Below are 18865 nucleotides of genomic sequence, written 5' to 3' on the forward strand. Positions count from 1 at the left end.
AACAACCTTTCATGCAGATTGTTTGGACCTTATGAACAGACAGGTGGAATAGATACTATGACACGGATGGACCTTCTGCATGAACTGATTAGGAAATGATCTGATCCACTGGGTCTTCTGCTTTGTTCGTTTGTTGAACTTTATGAGTTACTTCCATTGAAATTTATGATTTGATTTTGTTGTTTAGTCGTTTAGTCGTGTCCGACTCTTCGTGACCCCATGGACCAGAGCACGCCAGGCACTTCCACTGCGTGCCACAATTTGGTCAAACTCATGTTAGTAGCTTTGAGAACACTGTCCAACCATCTCGTCCTCTGTCATCCCCTTCTCCTTGTGCCCTCCATCTTTCCCAACATCAGGGTCTTTTCCAGGGAGTCCTCTCTTCTCATGAGGTGGCCAAAGTATTGGAACCTCAACTTCAGGATCTGTCCTTCCAGTGAGCACTGAGGGCTAATTTCCTTAAGAATGGAGAGGTTTGATCTTCTTGCAGTCCATGGGACTCTCAAGAGTCTCCTCCAGCACCATAATTCAAAAGCGTCAATTCTTCGGTGATCAGCCTTCCTTATGGTCCAGCTCTCACTTCCATACATCACTACTGGGAAAACCATAGCTTTAACTATATGGACCTTTGTTGTCTCTGCTTTTTAAGATGCTGTCTAGGTTTGTCATTCCTTTTCTCCCAAGAAGCAGGCGTCTTTTAATTTCATGACTGCTGTCACCATCTGCAGTGATCTATGATTTGATACATGAATAGTATACCTTATCTATCTAATAACACAGCCAGGTATGTCTCGTGTGTTTATTGAGTATGCTTTAGGTGACCATAGGTTTGTTTGTTGTTGTTTGACCCTCAGAACTGGCACATCACATCGGGTTGGGCCTCAGCAACGGCTGTCTCCTCTCCTCCTCACCCAAGGAAGGAGGCTGGCAGTGGCAGCCATGGAGAGGCCATGAAGAGGCAACAGGATGCTTCCTTGCAGCTGTGACTGCCTTGGCTGCTGCCCTGGACAAACACTGGCACATCCTCTTCCCCGAGCTCAGTGGCAGCAGTGCTAGTGGGGGAAATAGGGACATTCTCTGATCAGATCAAAAGCCGGGATGCTTTTGTAATTCTGGGGCTGTCCCTGGAAAATAGGGACAGTTGGAGGGTATGTGGTTGTTGCAGGGATATAGTAGTTTGCGTATCTAAGTGGGCAGGTAGGGGAGATAAGTAATATGCCTCGTAAGTTGGGATACAAATGAGATAAATGAGAATGACAATTCTGATGGATGAATCAAGGGTTAAGGTGGATACCTGTCTCCTGTGCACACCTTGTTAACCCTTACCAGAATGAATGAATGAATTGATTCTTACCAGAATCAATGGCACCTCTTTAAATGGTGCTACCTGGACCATCTGAACACAGTTTCCGCTGCTTTCCATGTTGATCCTGCAGGCCATCAGGCAGTCAGAACCATTTCTGTTCAGCACTGATCTCGGTAAATGTGCAACGCGCTACAGCAAATAAGGCATCAAGTATCTCACAAACATAACAGAGGCAGAATGCAATGCTCCTTGCTAACTGGCTGGTTTTGTTTGCTTACATTCACACCGCTGCAGGCCAAGCTGCTTTCAGTACAATCGAGGTGGATTTAAACATTTGTGTTGTCCAGGCTCCAGTCTGCAATGTGCATCCCTAAGCAACTCTGGGCTATTAACATGTCTGCTTGTCTTTTTTGATTAACCAGTCCCTCTTCTGCACTCTAGTAAATGGACAGAACCTATATCAATGTACCTCCTTCAAATTTACGTGGTCCAAGGCTTCCAGGTCACAACCTAAAATTTTGCCTTTTTCCTAGAGACAAGGGCAAGAAATTCAGCAAAGGTACCTTCTCCCACTCATTGGTTCCCTGGTACTTGCAGCCATCCATATCCCCAGAACCACTTTTGTGTTCTAGAGCAGGAAGGACTACGTAGAATCAGATACAGCTACTATATCTTCTTTAAAGGGGCAGAGCAAAACTCTCCAATGAGACCTGGCAACCAGTCTAAGGGCACAGCAGGTCCCATTTGACTGCTTGGCCACTTCCCAAAGCTCTCCTGCTCCATCCCAGCCCAGCTCATAGTTGTAAAACCTTCGTGGAAGCTGAGATATACCGTATTTTTTGCTCTATAAGACTCACATTTTCCCTCCTAAAAAGTAAGGGGAAATGTGTGTGCGGCTTATGGAGTGAATGCAGGCTGCGCAGCTATCCCAGAAACCAGAACAGTGAGAGGGATCACTGCTTACGCTGCGCAGCGATCGCTCTTGCTGTTCTGGCTTCTGGGATTCAGAATATTTTTTTTCTTGTTTTCCTCCTCCAAAAACTAGGTGCGTCTTATGGTCTGGTGTGTCTTATAGAGCAAAAAATATGGTGTATAGATATATAAAAAATGTCCAGTAGCACCTTAGAGACCAACTAAGTTTGTTCTTGGTAAAAGCTTTTGTGTGCATGCACACTTCTTCAGATACACTTCTTCAAATTCATGGAAGCTATTATGGATAGCCTAACTTCCTGGATCTCTTTACCCTGATACTCTGTGAATTAAACTGTCTTCCGGTCCATGACCAGGCCCAATTGCTCAGTTTTATATAGTTTTAACCTATTGGATGGCATGAGAGCAAAGTCAATAAATAAACTTTCAACACCAAGGACCCTGGGTAATACATGCTGTTGGTTGCAAAAACGTGCCACCAAAGACCGCTCATGAGGAGGCTATTAGTAAGAATGCAAGGGTGCTCCAGGTATCTTCCCAAAATGCAGGATTTGTGGCTTTTTCTTTTCACATTTTCTGTAAAAAGAACCACGCCCAGACATTTATTTATTTACAATGGTACCTTGGGTTAAGTACTTAATTCGTTCTGGAGGTCCGTACTTAACCTGAAACTTAACCTGAAGCACCACTTTAGCTAATGGGGCCTCCTGCTGCTGTGCCACTGGAGCACGATTTCTGTTCTCATCCTGAAGCAAAGTTCTTAACCCGAGGTACTATTTCTGGGTTAGCGGAGTCTGTAACCTGAAGCGTATGTAACCTGAAGCGTATGTAACCCGAGGTACCACTGTATGACTATGCATTACCAGGCAAAATTGCATTCAAAATGTCTACATTAAGGGGGTGAAATCATTGAAATGCTGGCGAATTTTCACAAGGACTGTTTTTTTATATATATAAAAAAATCACAAGCTGATGTGAAAATGTATTTTCTTCCCCCCAAAAAGAAATGTTCATGTGCTTTCTTATGACGCCGCTTCCGAACGTATCGGGCGTGCTTTGACTGGAAACAAAAATGAAGTACAAGATCGTCTTTATAAAGCTGTTATCAAATCGCTTTTGAGTACGTCAGAGAGAAGCAGAAGATTCCTTTCCCTCGTCTACCTGAGCTCTCTGCCTTTCTTTTCCAGCTCTTGGAAATGTAGCTGCTGCTGCACTCCCAGCAGCTCTTCGTAGTCAAGCTGCCACATTCAATTTCCTTCCTCTTGCAAAATAAAAATAAAAAAGAGAGGGGAGGGGTAAACCCAGACTCTAGAAGAGCTTCCAGCATTTCTCTTGCACCGCGAGTGTATTTAAAGATGAATGATGGCGATAAACTGGTGCTAAAAGGACGACTTTGAGGAAAGGGGTCACATTTAGAGCTTTGCCTTTTATCCTTTACACTGTATTCTGGGATTGTCATGCGGTGGGATGCTGTTTTTTTTTAAAAAAATAAATAAATGTAATGTATCCATTAGCTTAGAATGCTGCATCTCCATAAAACATCGCGGGAGATTCAGCATTGTGAAAAAAGGAACACATATATAAAGGGGGTGCCCTTTATTTTGTAACATTCCAGATCCGTTCAAATTCTATAGGACAAAAAGAAAGAAAGGAAAGGAAGACCCATAGATTTAAATTTGATTGTTGACTGGCTGGTCAAAGTGCTCTGGGTGGCACATGCAAAGCAGAAACAAGATGCAAATAACACATTTAAAATCTATCAGTTCCATTTCCTGCCTAAAATACAGCACAATCAGAATAACAGAGGGCTTGTCCACACTTTCATTTGTCTTCTGCCTAGAAAGCATGGATCCACTTGACCCACGCTTTTTAGGGATAGTTCAAGCAGTTTTCCACTCGCCCTGCTCTTTTCCCAGGGAAAACCCACTCTTTAGTGCTAAATCGGAGAAGACGTCAAACCAGAGAAAACCTGAATGGCCTTTTGCTCTGATTGAGCGCTAAAGAGCAGCCTTCCCCAGAGTTTAAAATGTTAATCCCTACAATACCCACTGTAGGTCACTCCGATGACCTCAGTCCTCATGCACATCCCAGCTGAAAAAGAGAGGGATAAAGTTGAAAAAATAGGGATGGTTCAGAGCTGTGGGAGACTGGCCATCTAAGAGTTATTTCAGGCCACTTTCCTGAATGTTCAGATTCCATTAAAAGGGGGGGACCATGAAATTCCTGAACCTATTCACCCATTGAACTCACTGGAACTTCCTTTGGAGTAAATATGTTTCATTTTTGTTATGAAGATATTGTAAGAACAATGTGGCCTCATACTGCCCATTTTTTTTTCTGAATAAGGGGGGGGGATGGTGAACTTAAGTTTCCCTGATGTCAGTGAGGAAGCATGGCAAAGTCCAACTCTAAGTATAATTAACCCGTGATATGTGAAAGAGGTTTGAACATTTGAGAGTGCTGGATATGTAAATGAGCCTTCTTCTTTATCTGTTTTATGGATTTATTTCTAAAATGCCTCTCTTGCCCTTCAGCAGCCAATTGGCATTCCAGGGATAGCTTTTAAGATGCATCCCCCCCTGCTCTAGTTCTATTTATGAAAGCCTTGAAAAAGGGCATTCTTAATTTGTGAAGAAGCCATCAAGATTACACCTCAGTATATATTTATTCCCTGTACATGAGTCACAAGGACCACTGTCAAGAGATGCACTCCAGGTTATGGTGTGGACTCTGAGGGAGATGGGATAGAAGGACCAGGGGCTACTAAAGTGGTAGTCAACCAGGTCACATCCGTACTACACATTTAAAGCACTGTGATACCACTTTAAAGAGACATGACTTCCCCCAAAGAATCCTAGGAGTTGTGATTAGCTAAGGATGCTGAGAGTTGTCAAGAGACCACCCCCCACACAGAGCTACACTTCCCAGAATTCCCTGGGAAGAGGGATTGTTTGTTAAACCAATCATAACTCTGTGAGAGGAAGAAGGGCACATATATTTCTTGCGAAACCCCTTAGAGGTTTTATTTAGCAGTATGTAAAGGTAAAGGGTAAAGGGACCCCTGACCATTAGGTCCAGTCATGACTGACTCTGGGGTTGCGATGCTCATCAAGCTTTACTGGCTGAGGGAGCCGGCGTACAGCTTCCGGGTCATGTGGCCAGCATGACTAAGCCGCTTCTGGCGAACCAAAGCAGTGCACGGAAACGCCGTTCACCTTCCCCCCGGAGCGGTACCTCTTTATCTACTTGCACTTTGACGTGCTTTTGAACTGCTAGCTTGGCAGGAGCAGGGACCGAGGAACGGGAGCTCACCCTGTCACGGGGATTTGAACCACCGACCTTCTGATTGGCAAGTCCTAGGCTTTGCGGTTTAACCCACAGTGCCACCTGTGTCCCTTCCGCCACCTGCGTCTCTTCAGTATATACATTTTGTCAAATAATGTATAGTGCATATGTGGCCACAAGGCCTCTTTCGAAAGGATTCTGGGCCTTGAAAATGTGATGCAATGCTTTCAGTTCTAAGTGCTTAGAGAGCCTACAAAGGTAGAATGGTCAATTGCTGCAGGCTTTGACCTTACAGCACATGGAGGTCAACAGGACCAGGGAACAGGGGCTAAGCAAAGCAGCAGGCAAGACCTGCCCCTCTTCCATGCTTGACATTGAAGACTTGAACAGGGATCGAATCAGTGATGGTGCAGAAAGTAGGAGGCACAGTTGTGGAACCCCCTTCCCTCCAGGCCTCATCCTTTCCTGCCTTTAAGAAGCAGATGAAGATGAAATTCTTTATGAAGGTCTTTTAATGGTAGCTAGCGTGTTAATGCTGACTGCTGGACAGAACTGAATGTGTCTTACGGGTGCCTTGTTTTAATTGCCTGCCTATGATTCTCTTGGAGAGGGTTCATTCCTCTCCTAAGGTCAGCGAGAGAAGAAGTGGTGTCCACTGCCCATTAGCCTCTGTATGTAAGCATGTTAGAGAATGAATATTTCAAGAGCCCCTAGTAAAAATACAGGGACTTAAAAGGGAGATGTCAAAGAACCTTATGAGATTCATAAATCCTTTGTGAAGTGTGTGTGTGTGTAGCAGTGGAATTCAGTGCTCAAGCCATTTATTACCATACAGGGGAGCCGAAAAGCAGCCCTGCATGGAACCCGACACTCCCGTGCCGAGTAAAACCGACACCGAAGAAATATTCAGTGTTGTGTTACAGGCTCTGAAAACATAGCAAATGGCAGGATCCTCCCCCCTTTTAAAGAGTCCTCACTCTTGTTCAATAACTTCAGCTGTCAGAGCCCAGAGCCGAATCAAACAGAATTTCAGAGAATCAAAAGGGGTCGTCTCTTAGCAACTCTGTCAACAAATTTAAATTGCTGCATAGCATGGGCTCCTCTGCAAATCATTTGCATGCGAGATTTGTAAACATGACTTTCCATTGGGCATCCTGTTGTTATGGTGGGTGGAGAATCGGAGGGGGGGTGGGGGGGCGCTCAGCCAAAAGGGCAGTAAAGGGAGAAGCACCACCATCAAAACCGTCACAAACAGATTGTAGAATCAGTCTCCAATGAATCCCATCCACCTTGCTTGTGAGATTACTCGCATATATTGCAGTGTTTCTTGCTTTTCCACAACTAAAAATATTTTGGATTTCTTTGCATACTTCAATATGGAGCCTAATTTAGGCATCGTTAGACTGGTTTTGCTATATTTCTCAAAACCAAAGTGGCCAATGCCACTTAGTGGAGCTGATTTCTCCAAAGGCAGGTGCATCTTTGGCTGAGATATTCCCCACTGCAGTAAATCAGTTTGTGTAGTTTGGTTCTAAAAGGTAAAGGTAAAGAGACCCCTGACCATTAGGTCCAGTAGTGACCGACTCTGGGGTTGTGGCACTCTTCTCGCTTTATTGGCCGAGGGAGCCAGTGTACAGCTTCCGGGTCATGTGGCCAGCATGTCTAAGCCGCTTCTGGCGAACCAGAGCAGTGCACGAAATCTACTGCTTCTGGCGAACCAGAGCAGCGCATGAAAACACCGTTTACTTTCCCGCAGGAGTGGTACCTATTTATCTACTTGCACTTTGACGTGCTCTCAAACTGCTAGGTTGGCAGGAGCAGGGACCGAGCAACAGGATCTCACCCCGTTGCGGGGATTCGAACCACCGACCTTCAGGTTCAATAAACACAGCCTCTGTTCTGGAAAAGACCTGTGTGTGTTACTGAGCCCATGTGTCGAGACGTACTCCAACTATGGCTTCTCGATCCTAGTAGACAAGACTCTTGGAACCAGTGTTTGAAATTTGCCAGGCGCCAGGCAAATTTTGCACCTGGCTATCGGCCACTTGCAACCAAGTGAAGTTGCCCGGGTGCCAGGATGGCACCTGAGGTCTCCACCATCTGAAGATCCTGGGGATCCTTGGATCTGGGCTGTTTTCACACATTAGCAACACCTCCTGTAGAATTATATCTGTTATATTTTATCTGTACAATCATAATGAATTTCAGGAACCAAAAAATTGTATTGGAAAAAATGACTTTCGAGCCGTCTGACCCCCCAAATGGCAACAAGTAGGCATTCCATTTTAGCAACTGCAACCCTGGTTTGAGGAGCCATTTGGCGCCCAGCTTACATATCTGAATTTCTAACACTGCTTTGAACGTATGCAAGTGAAACACGGGTTAACCCAGGAGGCTTGCTATCAAGTCTGAATAGCAGACAAGCATTCCTGAACCCATTGTGAAAAAATGTTCTGCCTTTAGCACCAATGGGAGTTTCCTCTAAAATGCAAATAGCAGCTGGGGAGAGATGATTGTCCTAGGGTGGTAGCAGGTAGGACAAGATTTAACCCTTTCCCAAGGCTGCTCAGGCTTATAATCTACATTTCAGCAATTAACATCACATACAATTTGGCCCTTCTGAACCAGCACCTGGGACCAGCTTGTTGTTGTTGCAGAAGTCCTCCTCATCTTATTATGGTACCATATATATAATAATGCTTTTAAATGCTCCCAAATAATTATTCTGTTCAAATAAAATCAGCAAACTAGATGCAGTTCAATCTCAAGATTGAGGGGGGCTGAGCTCCGTCCCAACGGATATTACAGTGCTGTCGAGGCCTCTGCCCCACGGACTTGGCGTGCCTACAAGAGAATGAGAATTCTGGGAAATGGGTTGAGAGAAGAGAGCTTGCATGGCAGTGAAGAAATGGGCTGGAGAGGGTTCTTCGTGGCACCACCAAGAGTACAGCAGGAAAAAACCAGAGAGAAAGAGGAAAACCCAGGAAGAGAAAGATGCTCTTCTGCTGGGTGACGTGAGGAACATGTGGGCCTCCCAAATCATTTGACTGCCAGATCCATCAGTCCCGACCACTGACCATGCTGGCTTGGGCTTATGAGTCTCAGGAATCCAGAAACATCTGCCACAAGTCCTTACAAGTTCACCCATAATGAATAAAATATTGACCACAAGACACAGCACATGCACACCATTTAAATGACAATGCCCACCAACTTTTTGGGGAGGACTCCCTCAAATATTTTATGTGGGCCCTTTGTTAGTTCCTATGCACCTGATGTTGCCCAGGCCGTGCTCTGGCTTAGGGCCCAGGATTTAGAAGGGTCCCTTGCAAGCCTGACTTGCAGTTTGCTCACTTCCCACCAGGTCTAGCTCTCATCTGCAGTGGCCACCTAGGCATCAGCCTCCACCATCTCTTCAAAGGGCCAAAGCAAAGACCTTCTTTTCAGAGCCAGGCATCCCAGGTGAGGTAGCCAGGCACTGCCTGTTCATTGGCTGCAGTTTGCCTCATTATTTTAATCTTAGAATTTTCAAAAAGCTGCTTAAATGTCTTTCTAGCCACCGTGACAAACCACGGCAATGGCTTAGGCATTCTTCTGGCCATCTTTCTGAGGGTGCCTAATTCTGAGAAGATCTGTTACTTCTCAGAGCCCTGAAGTTGATTTCGGTTTCTCATTTCCACACCAGATTGCAATTTTATTCTTTAAAACGTCCTCATGAAAATTCATCAGCATTTTAGTGCAATTTTCTTCCAATATGCACATCTCTGCAAAGCAAGTTCGCCTAATATAATGGCTCTTGATAGGTTTTCACTAATACAGTATATGCATTTTACATGCACACTTTAATCTGGCATATGCATGTGTGCACATCTGACTTGGATGAAGAACCAAATTGCGAAATCTTGAGAACCGTGGATTTCGAAGGACGACGGTTTGTGTGTTGTTTGGGAAGGTGAGAATGAGGTAGGTTCACCTTTAAATCCTCAGTTTTGACTCACCAAAGCGTGTGTTGCAATGTATTTGTTACTCATCTCTAAGATGTCCCGAACACTCTTGTTTTTGCTACAACACACTGACACAGATATCCCTATGGAATTAAAAACTATTATCTGTCTCCAGCTGTTTTGTTTGAGTAGAATCCATATAAGGGAAGGAAGGAAGGAAGGAAGGAAGGAAGGAAGGAAGGAAGGAAGGAAGGAAGGAAGGAAGGAAGGAAGGAAGGAAGGAAGGAATCGAAGCATATGGTGCTACTGAAGAGAAAGCAACATGAATATCTGTAATGTTCAATTGGCTCCCAGATGTTTTCTTAAACTGCAATGAACGTTTGAGATTATTATACTAATATAGGCCCTGCCATGTCTTTAAATTTATGGCTTCAAATGAGTGGAGTCAATGTCATTATTAGACTGGATGCTGGTCAATACTAAAAGCCCTTCATTAGTTACAAAAGACAGAAATGGTTCTGCATTATAGATTTTTCTCTCTCTTTTTAATTGTCAACTGGGATCTGCATTTCCTTTGGACAGGCTTTACTGAAAAACAGGCGAAGATATTAGCATATCTCTTGACCGTCCTCCTCCACAACATACGGAATTCAGGTGAAATTTCTCACATTTTCTGTGAGGCTCAGAATCATATAAACAAACCTTTAAAGCAGGCTTCCTCAACCTCAGCCCTCCAGATGTTTTGAGACTACAAATCCCAGCATTCCAGACTATTGGTCCTGCTAGCTGGGGATCATGGGAGTTGTAGGCCAAAAACATCCGGAAGGCCGAGGTTGAGGAAGCCTCTTTAAATGTTGTGGTCACGCAATCCAAGCAGAAGTACACTATGGGAAGTTTGCATTGAACACTTCTAAAAAGGAAACTTGCCCCACTATTAGCTGATTATTCATATGTGACTCCCTGGATCCCGAATTGATATCCATTTCCCCAGGAAAACAGAAACTGCAATCTTAATGACTCGCTCATCCCATGGTCTCCAATGATTAAGGTTGCGATCCTGTGCCCAGGTAAGGTTGTTTATTATTGTACTGATCTGAAAGATTCACCAGGAGCCTTTCTAGACAACTGGGAGTGGGATATTGTGGAGAGAGAATGTTAAGGGGTAAAAGCAGAGCAGAAGAAAAATAAATGTTTGGGGTGATTCGGAGGAGGAGAGACAAGAGGAATCTCAGAGTTTTCAGCAGTGAGGCAGGGCAACAATGGCAGAATTGCTTTCCCCCTCCTCTCTTGGCTTAAAAGAAAATCTCCCCACTGCTCCAAGTACCTGGTGAGTTGCCTTTTCTATTCATGAGCCTGCTTATTTGTCTATGCTCCCTGTGCGATTCTAGGGTTCTAAATCACACGGGAGACCTACACAGCTTCCCCTCTACCAAAGTTCAACAACCAACATATGTAGAGGAGCAAGAGCAGTGGTGGTGATCCAGTGTATGTGGCAGGGATCATGCCTCCCACTCTTCTTCTCAAAAGACTCTCCTTCCTGGGAGGTTTTTAAACAGAGGATGGACGACCATCAGGGATTCGTTACTATGATTGCTGCATTGCAGGGAGCTAGACTAGATGACCCTTGGGATTCCTCCTGATTCTACAATTCTATGATGCTACAATGATAACCGTGCGAGAGGAGTGCCTGGACAGGGCTCTATATGCAACTGAATGTCACATCTAGTTTGCTCCTGTCCCAGATTGAACTCCCTCAGAAATGTCCCCTGTCGATCTTACCTTAAATCTTTCAAACTTCTTAGCTACAACAGCTATTTCCTACCCTCCAACATTTCTCCAATGAAAATAGGGATGTCCCGTTCCATAATTATCATTTTACTGTTTATACCCCACACATCTTACTGGGTTGCCCCAGACACTATGGGCAACTTCCAACATGTATAAAACATAATAAAACATTAAATATTTTTTTAAAAAAACTTCCCTATGCATGATTGCCTTCAGATGGCTCGGGGGTTGGATAACTCCATAACCTCCAACATTTCTCCAGTGAAATCCCAAGGAAAAGTGGGACATTCCAGGATAAAATCAGAAACTGGGACGGGTTCTCTAAATCAGGGATGTCCCTGGGAAATAGGGACACTTGGAGGGTCTGCTATTTTCTTTTCTGTTTTCTCTCCTTGCCTCCACTCACTACGGTGAACTTTTTTTGGGGGGGGGATGCAATATTCAGGTTTCAGGAACTGTCAGCCACTGCCACACATGGTGGACCCCATAACTGCAGCCTTCTGAAGAAGAACTTTCCTTTTCTGGCTTGGCTGTACCTCCTCAGCAGGTTAACAAGTTCTCCTGGGCAGGAAGAACTTCCTTTTCCAGCTAAGCCTTCTTCAAGCAAAGAGGTCTACCTGAGCACTAGCGCGTCTTACATTTCTGGGCTTGTGTCTCAGTCCTGACTTGTTCTCTGGACTTGCTCCCTTATTTGCCCTCTGACCCAGATTGTCCCATGATCTGGACTCCTGACTTCTTCTCCAGCTCTCCCTTCTCATTTGCCTTCTGACCCTGCCTGTCCTTCGATCCTGAGTCCAAGTTTCTGGCTCTCTCCACCTGGTGCCCAAAGCCTGCCTCTGACAAAAGCTTGGTAGATTAAATAAACAAATCTATGGATCAGATTTTGTTGTTGTTGTTTACAAAAGCCCTGCAGTCCGTTAAAGGGGGGAAAGCCCTGCTATTGACTTAATTCTGGCATTGTATAATGACAGTAATTTTAAAACAATGAACGTCACACAGTTTGGTTAAGATGTTTTTGCTTTGCTTCGTTTTTTAAAAGCATCAAACCAATGTAGAGGAAAATAAATCCATATACTACCACAGATTTACATCTTGCAATCCCATGGCTCTTGCATTTCATCAAAAAAACTATCTAATCGCCATCCATTTTCATCCTGCAAGCAGAAGTTGAACAATAAACCACTTTTGTAAGTATTATTATTGTACTGGGGGGGGAGGGAATCAGTTGGCAAATGTGATGGTCTTAATGAAGGAGAAGTCTAAGCTGAAGTTGTAATGGTTGATCTGAAGTGATTGGTTGCTGGGTGGCAACTTTCTCTTCCTTAATTATAAAAAATACAATTACCGTCTTGTAATTTTTATTTATTTTTTTAACCCAAGCCTATCTTAAAAAAACAACAACAACCCTGAAGAGCTAGGAGAACTCTTATTTCTCTTCCACAGCTGATTAGATCAGCCATGCCACCCCTTCAGAATTTTCTCTCTCTTCAGATTGGTTTTGATAGTAATTACTTGGGAAGTGTTTGATCTCAATGATGAATACATGATTAGTTTTTCATGAAACCAGTCAACCACACCAACTCGGCACTACTCATGTGAGACCTTGTTGATTTAGCTGTTCGAAAGAACATATTCCGTCTTGCTGCAGTTATGGGATGGCGGTCTTTGGGGAAAAAAGGGTGGGGAAAGGGCAAGTTTATGGGTAATGATATTGCAGCGACAGATATTTAAGGTTTGCTAATTCTCGACTCAATTATGTTCATTCCTCCCTCTGCCGCCCTGCCTGCTGCCTTGCTACAGAAGCAATCCGAGAGGCAGAATACATTTCTTCCCTTTTTCAAAAAGAGGTTTCTTGACACCATTGTCATCTGCGAAACCCTTGGAGGGCTTTGCCCTGATGAATAATATTTCATATGGGGAATGTTTATGTGATTTTCACGGAGTGATAACCCCGCCGCCATCTAACTTTGATGCATGGAGATTGCTGCTTTTCCCTACTAAAGTGCTTTTACACACCACCTCCTGCAAATTGACAAGAGTTGGAAATGGAAGACTCACACAAGTTGGGCTCATCTTGAGGAGGGGGCGGGCAAGAAAAGATCCTATCTATTGGACACAATCTGTTTTATTTATTTAAGAAGCATCTTTGGCAAAATAAATAAAAGCTTTCGATTTATTATCATTATTATTATTTTCTGGGTTTTCAAAAACCTCAGCTAAGGTACGTTTTTAAAAGGAGACACATGCGATTAAATTTCTTTGTCTCAGACTCTTAAGGTGCAGGGTTTCTTCATAATAAACACCAGTATGGTAGCAATATATTCATGGGCTCGCATGCCATATAATATGTTGTTGCACTGTAAAAAAAACATATATGTGTGCATTCAGGAAATCAGTTCTCTGCAACCATTTCATGGGTGCGATAAAAGCAAATGCTGTTGGCAATAATTTGCTACTGATTCTTAAGCTGAGGGCAGTGAAATGTCAGAGGGGTTGGGTCTTAGCAGCACATGCCTGCTCTTCTCCTTTCAGACCCAGCAGGGCTGGCTTACCCATAGGCGCTAGGGGTGTGGGGCACCCGGGCGCCAGGCTCTCAGGGGTGCCAGGCCGAGAGTCCGGGGCCAAGATTTGGAATTCGGGGATTGAAGAGCCAGGCCAGCTGCTGCTAAGCGGAGCAGAACCCGTCAGAACACTGCAGACTTTTCTGCTGCTGGCGCTGAGGCAGCCAGCCAGCTCCGCCCGCCTGTGCGCCTGGGATTGGTGGACTGTTGAGAGGCCCGCCCAGCGCATGTACGCTGCTCACAAGAGGCGTGCATCTTCCCTCCCAAGCCTCTGTGGGGATTGCTCTCCTCCTGCAGCAACATGGGAGAGAGTTGCGCCCCCCTCCAAAAAGCTAAACAACTCTAAGCTGCTCCCTAAAAAAAGCAGAACAACTTTGGCCTGCCCCCCACCAAAAAATTGGGGGCGCTGGGCAGTTTTTTGCACCCCGGCGCCGCATATGCTAAAGGCGGCCCTGAGACGCAGTGAGAATCGTGCCAGTAACCAGAACACCTAAAGAGGGTTATTGTTTTATCCATATGGTATAACAACACATAGGTAGTAGGGCTGGGCGATATCTGGTTTTCAACATCGTGATATATCACCAGCTAAACATTGCAATATACTGATATATCACGATGTCTGGAATAAGGATAGAGCTATATAGAGGCATTGGCTGGCTTCACGGTTTTCCCCGCATCGTGATTTTTGCATAGCACGCACGCACGCACACACACACACACAATTTGCGATATATTGCCAGGTAAAAAATTATGAAACCGATATCATGATACAGACTTCAAACCAGTTTTGGTCGATATATCATCCAGCCCTAACACACATCATGATTCAGGATATATTGTGAGGTTAAAAATAGCCTTAGCTATTAGGGCTGGGGGGGGGTATATTGTCCAAAACTGGCTTTAGTAGCTTCTAACGAATCAGTAATCATCATCTTCTTCTTCTTTTTAGCAATGCCTTTATTGTGTTTACTCCCTCAAAATCCTCAGAGGGTGGGATCATTTCATAGATGAGAAAATGAAACAAGAGATCTTAACTTGCTCCATGCTGCTACATTATGAGTCTATAGCACAAGTTGGTCTAAGGCAGAGTGTGGTGGGCAAAATCTGTGGGTTAGATAACTACTGGGTTCCATTAGTGCAAGGACTCTTGCTAGTGCAAAGGCTTTTCCCCTTCCTCCTCCGCCCCCACCCCCATCTGCTCCAAATGATCAGCAGAACCGCCAGACCAGCATCTGAGGGAGATGATAAGAATAAGAATAAGAGAATAAGAATAAGAAAAATATTAAAATTATTATTTATACCCCGTCCATCTGGCTGGGTTTCCCCAGAGATTTTTCTGTCAGACAAGCAGAAATGCTTGCACCAGTGAAATTATCTGCTTAGCACTAAGTTGAGATCCACCCTTAAGCTTGGACTGGGGAAAGATCCCTCCTCCCTGCAGTGAGCCAGGGTTTTCCAGCTTAACCAACCTCACAGGGTTGTTGTGAGCGCCATACCAAATAAGGCACAAGAAGACGACTCGCCCCGAGGAAGACGACTGGCTGAAATTGTTACTTTAGGGTACTTTGAGCCCTTTGTTAATTCTGCTTCACACATACATATTTGTCACCTGTCCGTAGACTCGAGGTATAACTAGCATGTGTGAATCAGAAAGGAGCTGATCTAAACATTAAGGAAAGGTAAGACAAGAATGCCCAATTAATTTCCTTCGGTTTCACCTTATTGCAGCCTCTGATTAGCCCCCTTTTATCAATGACGCAAACAAACTGAGGATGTGGTGGAACTACCCATCGACCCATCCTAAATATTTCTCTGAAACACAGTCCATTCCCCCACCACCAGCACCAAGCGGAAATATTTCCCTTCTCTTACTGCTTTTTTTTTTCCAGGAGAGAAGCCGGAAGAATTCATTTGTATGTATCCCGTACAACTGACCTCTTCCTACCTCTTCTGCCCTCCAACCTCAATTGCATTTGGGAACTTGAGAATCAAACAAAGGAATCAGAGCCGTAGATAGACTACTGTAAACAAATTATTTTTCTACTGAAACAGGGTCACAGAACATTCTTAAGGGAAATTTGAGAAACTATAACCTGGATCAGATATGGGATAAAGCAATTTAAAAAGCCCCTCTGATATGAATCCAAACACAGGGCACAAGGCAGCGCTAAGTTCTCCTGTGCTAGTTTATCTGGGTTAGAGCCAGACGTAGTTCATACTTAGAGTAGACCCACTGAAAGGAATGGGATTGACATAAATGGGACTCACCTAAGCCTCATTGATTTCAATTTGTCTACTCAAAATATAACTGCTAATTTTTTAAAATTTCCTGAACAGGGATTGTGTTGTTTCTGTACATAATTTGCTGCTTTACTACCACTTGAACATTTAATGGGAGAGGTATTATGCTAGGAGATGCTAGGTGTACCTGAAGGAACATCTCCACCACCATCATTCAGCCTGGACACTGAAGTTCACCTCTGAGGGCGTTTTGGCAGTTTCCTCATTGCAAGAAGTGAGGTTACAGGGCCTTCTCTGTATTTGTGCCCTGTGTAATTGCCCTTCCATCAGATGTCAAGGAAATAAACAACTATCTGGTGTGTGTGTGTGTGTGTGTGTGTGTGTGTGTGTGTGTGTGTGATTCAGTCAGGTGTGATTATTCCCATTGCCAAAGGGTTGATTCATACATGTATGCTCATCAATGTGGCCGAAGTCTCAGACAATGACTTGTAGACCTTCACGCGTCAAACAATACAAATATGTTTCAAATCACTCCCCATTGCAATGTTTCTCCAGTGAGTAAGTGAGCGGCCATGCATTCCCTTTACTTCAAATGCACTGCTTACTCCAGTGAGAAAGTGGGTGAGCTCACATTCAGCCATCATCTCTTCACTAATCGGGTGATGTATATGCATGTGTGAACAGGTCCCGAAGTAGACCTAGAGCACTTACAACCACAGGAAAAGGGGGGAAGAGTGCAAAGGAGATTTATACTATATTGAACAGGATTTTCACTTAAGTTAATTTTCCCCCACCTCATAAGTTCCATGTAAAGAGAAATCTTTCTGATACAAGCCTCGATTAATGACTTGCTGGTTTAATGTCACTCTTATCAACAAGTGAAGATGAAAAGCTTGTCAAAAATATGTATCCATCTCACAGATTAAAAGATTATTTCCTGAAGTATATTCACAAAGAAAATCAATGTGAAAGCCACCCTGTGAGATGGGTTTGAGGGGTGGGTGGTTGCTATACACTTCAGAGATAGAGAGGTTCTGTCTCCCCACATCAGTCCTTTCGGATCTATTTCAGGTACTGATTAACAACCATGAAAACATCTGGCCCATGACACGGATTTTGGTTGAGACACAGTGGGAGGCACATGTGAGCAGTTTTCCATGCGCAGGACGACTCATAAGCCTATGCCCAATAAGCACCCTTTCCCCTTTAACATGAATGTATTTTCTAGGAATCAGAGTTGGCTCCAGGCATTCTGCAGCCTGAGATGAAGAGTTTTCCCTGCTTGCCCCCTTAAACAACCCCCTGTACAGAAACCTACGGGACAGGTGATCGAATCTCACTTCAACAGTGGCAACAGGGCCGTGTCCTCCACTCAGTGGCATAGCGTGGGTTGCCAGTGCCCAGGGTGTGTGGAGTATACATGTACATTCAACTGCCTAATGGCATCTGCATCACCTAGGAGATCGCAGCCATAGAGATACCGTAATAAAAGAAGAGTCATTCTGTTGTCTGGAGAGGTCACTTCCTGGTTTGCATGGAGAAGCTGTTTTCAACGGAGCCTAGCAACACATGTGGTGGAGGCCTGGCAAGGCTGGAAGCTGAGTAAAACACAATCTTAAAGGGCCTCCAAAGTCATCCTAACACACCCTAGTTATCTAAGTCTCAATTCAAGCATTACATTTCTCAGATGGTTTCTGCCCTTTCTGATAGGATCTGGAGCCAAATTGGTAGTATCTGAAATTCTGCATCCAACTAGAAGAATATGGGATGATGAAGTACTTCTTCTTTCTACCTGTCCCCAAAGTGTTCTTTTAAAAAGTAGATTTGCTGGTTGAGAATGGCAGAGCACTTTGATCCTCTTCAGCTGTGCAAACCTAAATTTTCAGGAGGTACTTGAATTCCTCCCACAAAAAAATGAAAAACACGGAGGTACCTTTACTGAGAACACAACCAATATTCCCCTGTAACTTCAACTCACTGGCGAAGACTAGTTGGAATGAGCAAGCTCTGTTTTGCTCAAGGAAGTTTGCCCACCCTTCTTGAACTTGCCCAGTAAGCCTCTGAGCAGTCCATGGTTTCCTGTGGGACACAGTTTGGAAATCCCACTCCTCTAAGAGAACTGAACAGAATGATTCACTAAAGGAGGGAATTGCATTCCACATTTCGTTTATAGCGTGAACCATGGAATAAATCACCTAAACAAGGTGATGGAAAGAAGGGAGCACTGCTGTATATGTATCCAGAAATATAAAGATGCACTTGTAAGTTAGTACTGGAAGGGGTATATTATTCTGTGTATGTTCTTTGAAAAAGAAAATCAATAAAATTCACATTCAGTATTGCTCATTGTAAAACTACATAAACTGTATTTAATGCTCACTGACGTGACACTTAACAAACAGTCTTGAACTGAGTTCTATTTGCATTTGATTTCTGTCACAGCTTGACAAAAAAAAGTCTGTAGCTTTCATCTGCTTTTCTCCTTTTACGCTCCTAACCAAAGAAGAAGAGGTTTACCTTGCAGGCAAAGCAACAAGCTAAATAAAAAGCGTGCGCACACACCAAAACATTTGCCCTAGTATAAGAGGTCCCAATACCCTTTTGGTATATTTCCCCAATCACTTCCTTTAATATGCCCCCCAAAGCTCAGACACCTCCTGCATAAAAGACAGCTGTGTCTTAGAAGCTGTGTGTTTTGAAAATACACCCAAGGCCAAACTAAACATTGCCTTAAATTCATGGCTGTGGGAGCTGTGCCTTTAATTGTTGCCTTCCGCTCTCTAAAATCTTGGGAAGGAGGTGTATAGTTG

General features: G+C 44.0%; 1 long non-coding RNA gene across 1 annotated transcript; it reads right to left on the reverse strand.

Moving 5' to 3' along the window:
* Nucleotides 1-3723: 3723 nt before the first annotated feature.
* Nucleotides 3724-17488, reverse strand: LOC309368362. The gene is made up of 3 exons (XR_014167733.1): nucleotides 17374-17488; nucleotides 16661-16761; nucleotides 3724-3864 (listed from the first exon to the last, which is right to left on the reverse strand). It is a non-coding gene; the product is annotated as an uncharacterized lncRNA (long non-coding RNA).
* Between the last annotated feature and the right edge of the window lie 1377 nt (nucleotides 17489-18865).

This window comes from Podarcis melisellensis, assembly GCF_964234715.1.
Source record: "Podarcis melisellensis genome assembly, chromosome: 4".
In the NCBI taxonomy this organism is placed as follows: Eukaryota; Metazoa; Chordata; class Lepidosauria; order Squamata; family Lacertidae; genus Podarcis; species Podarcis melisellensis.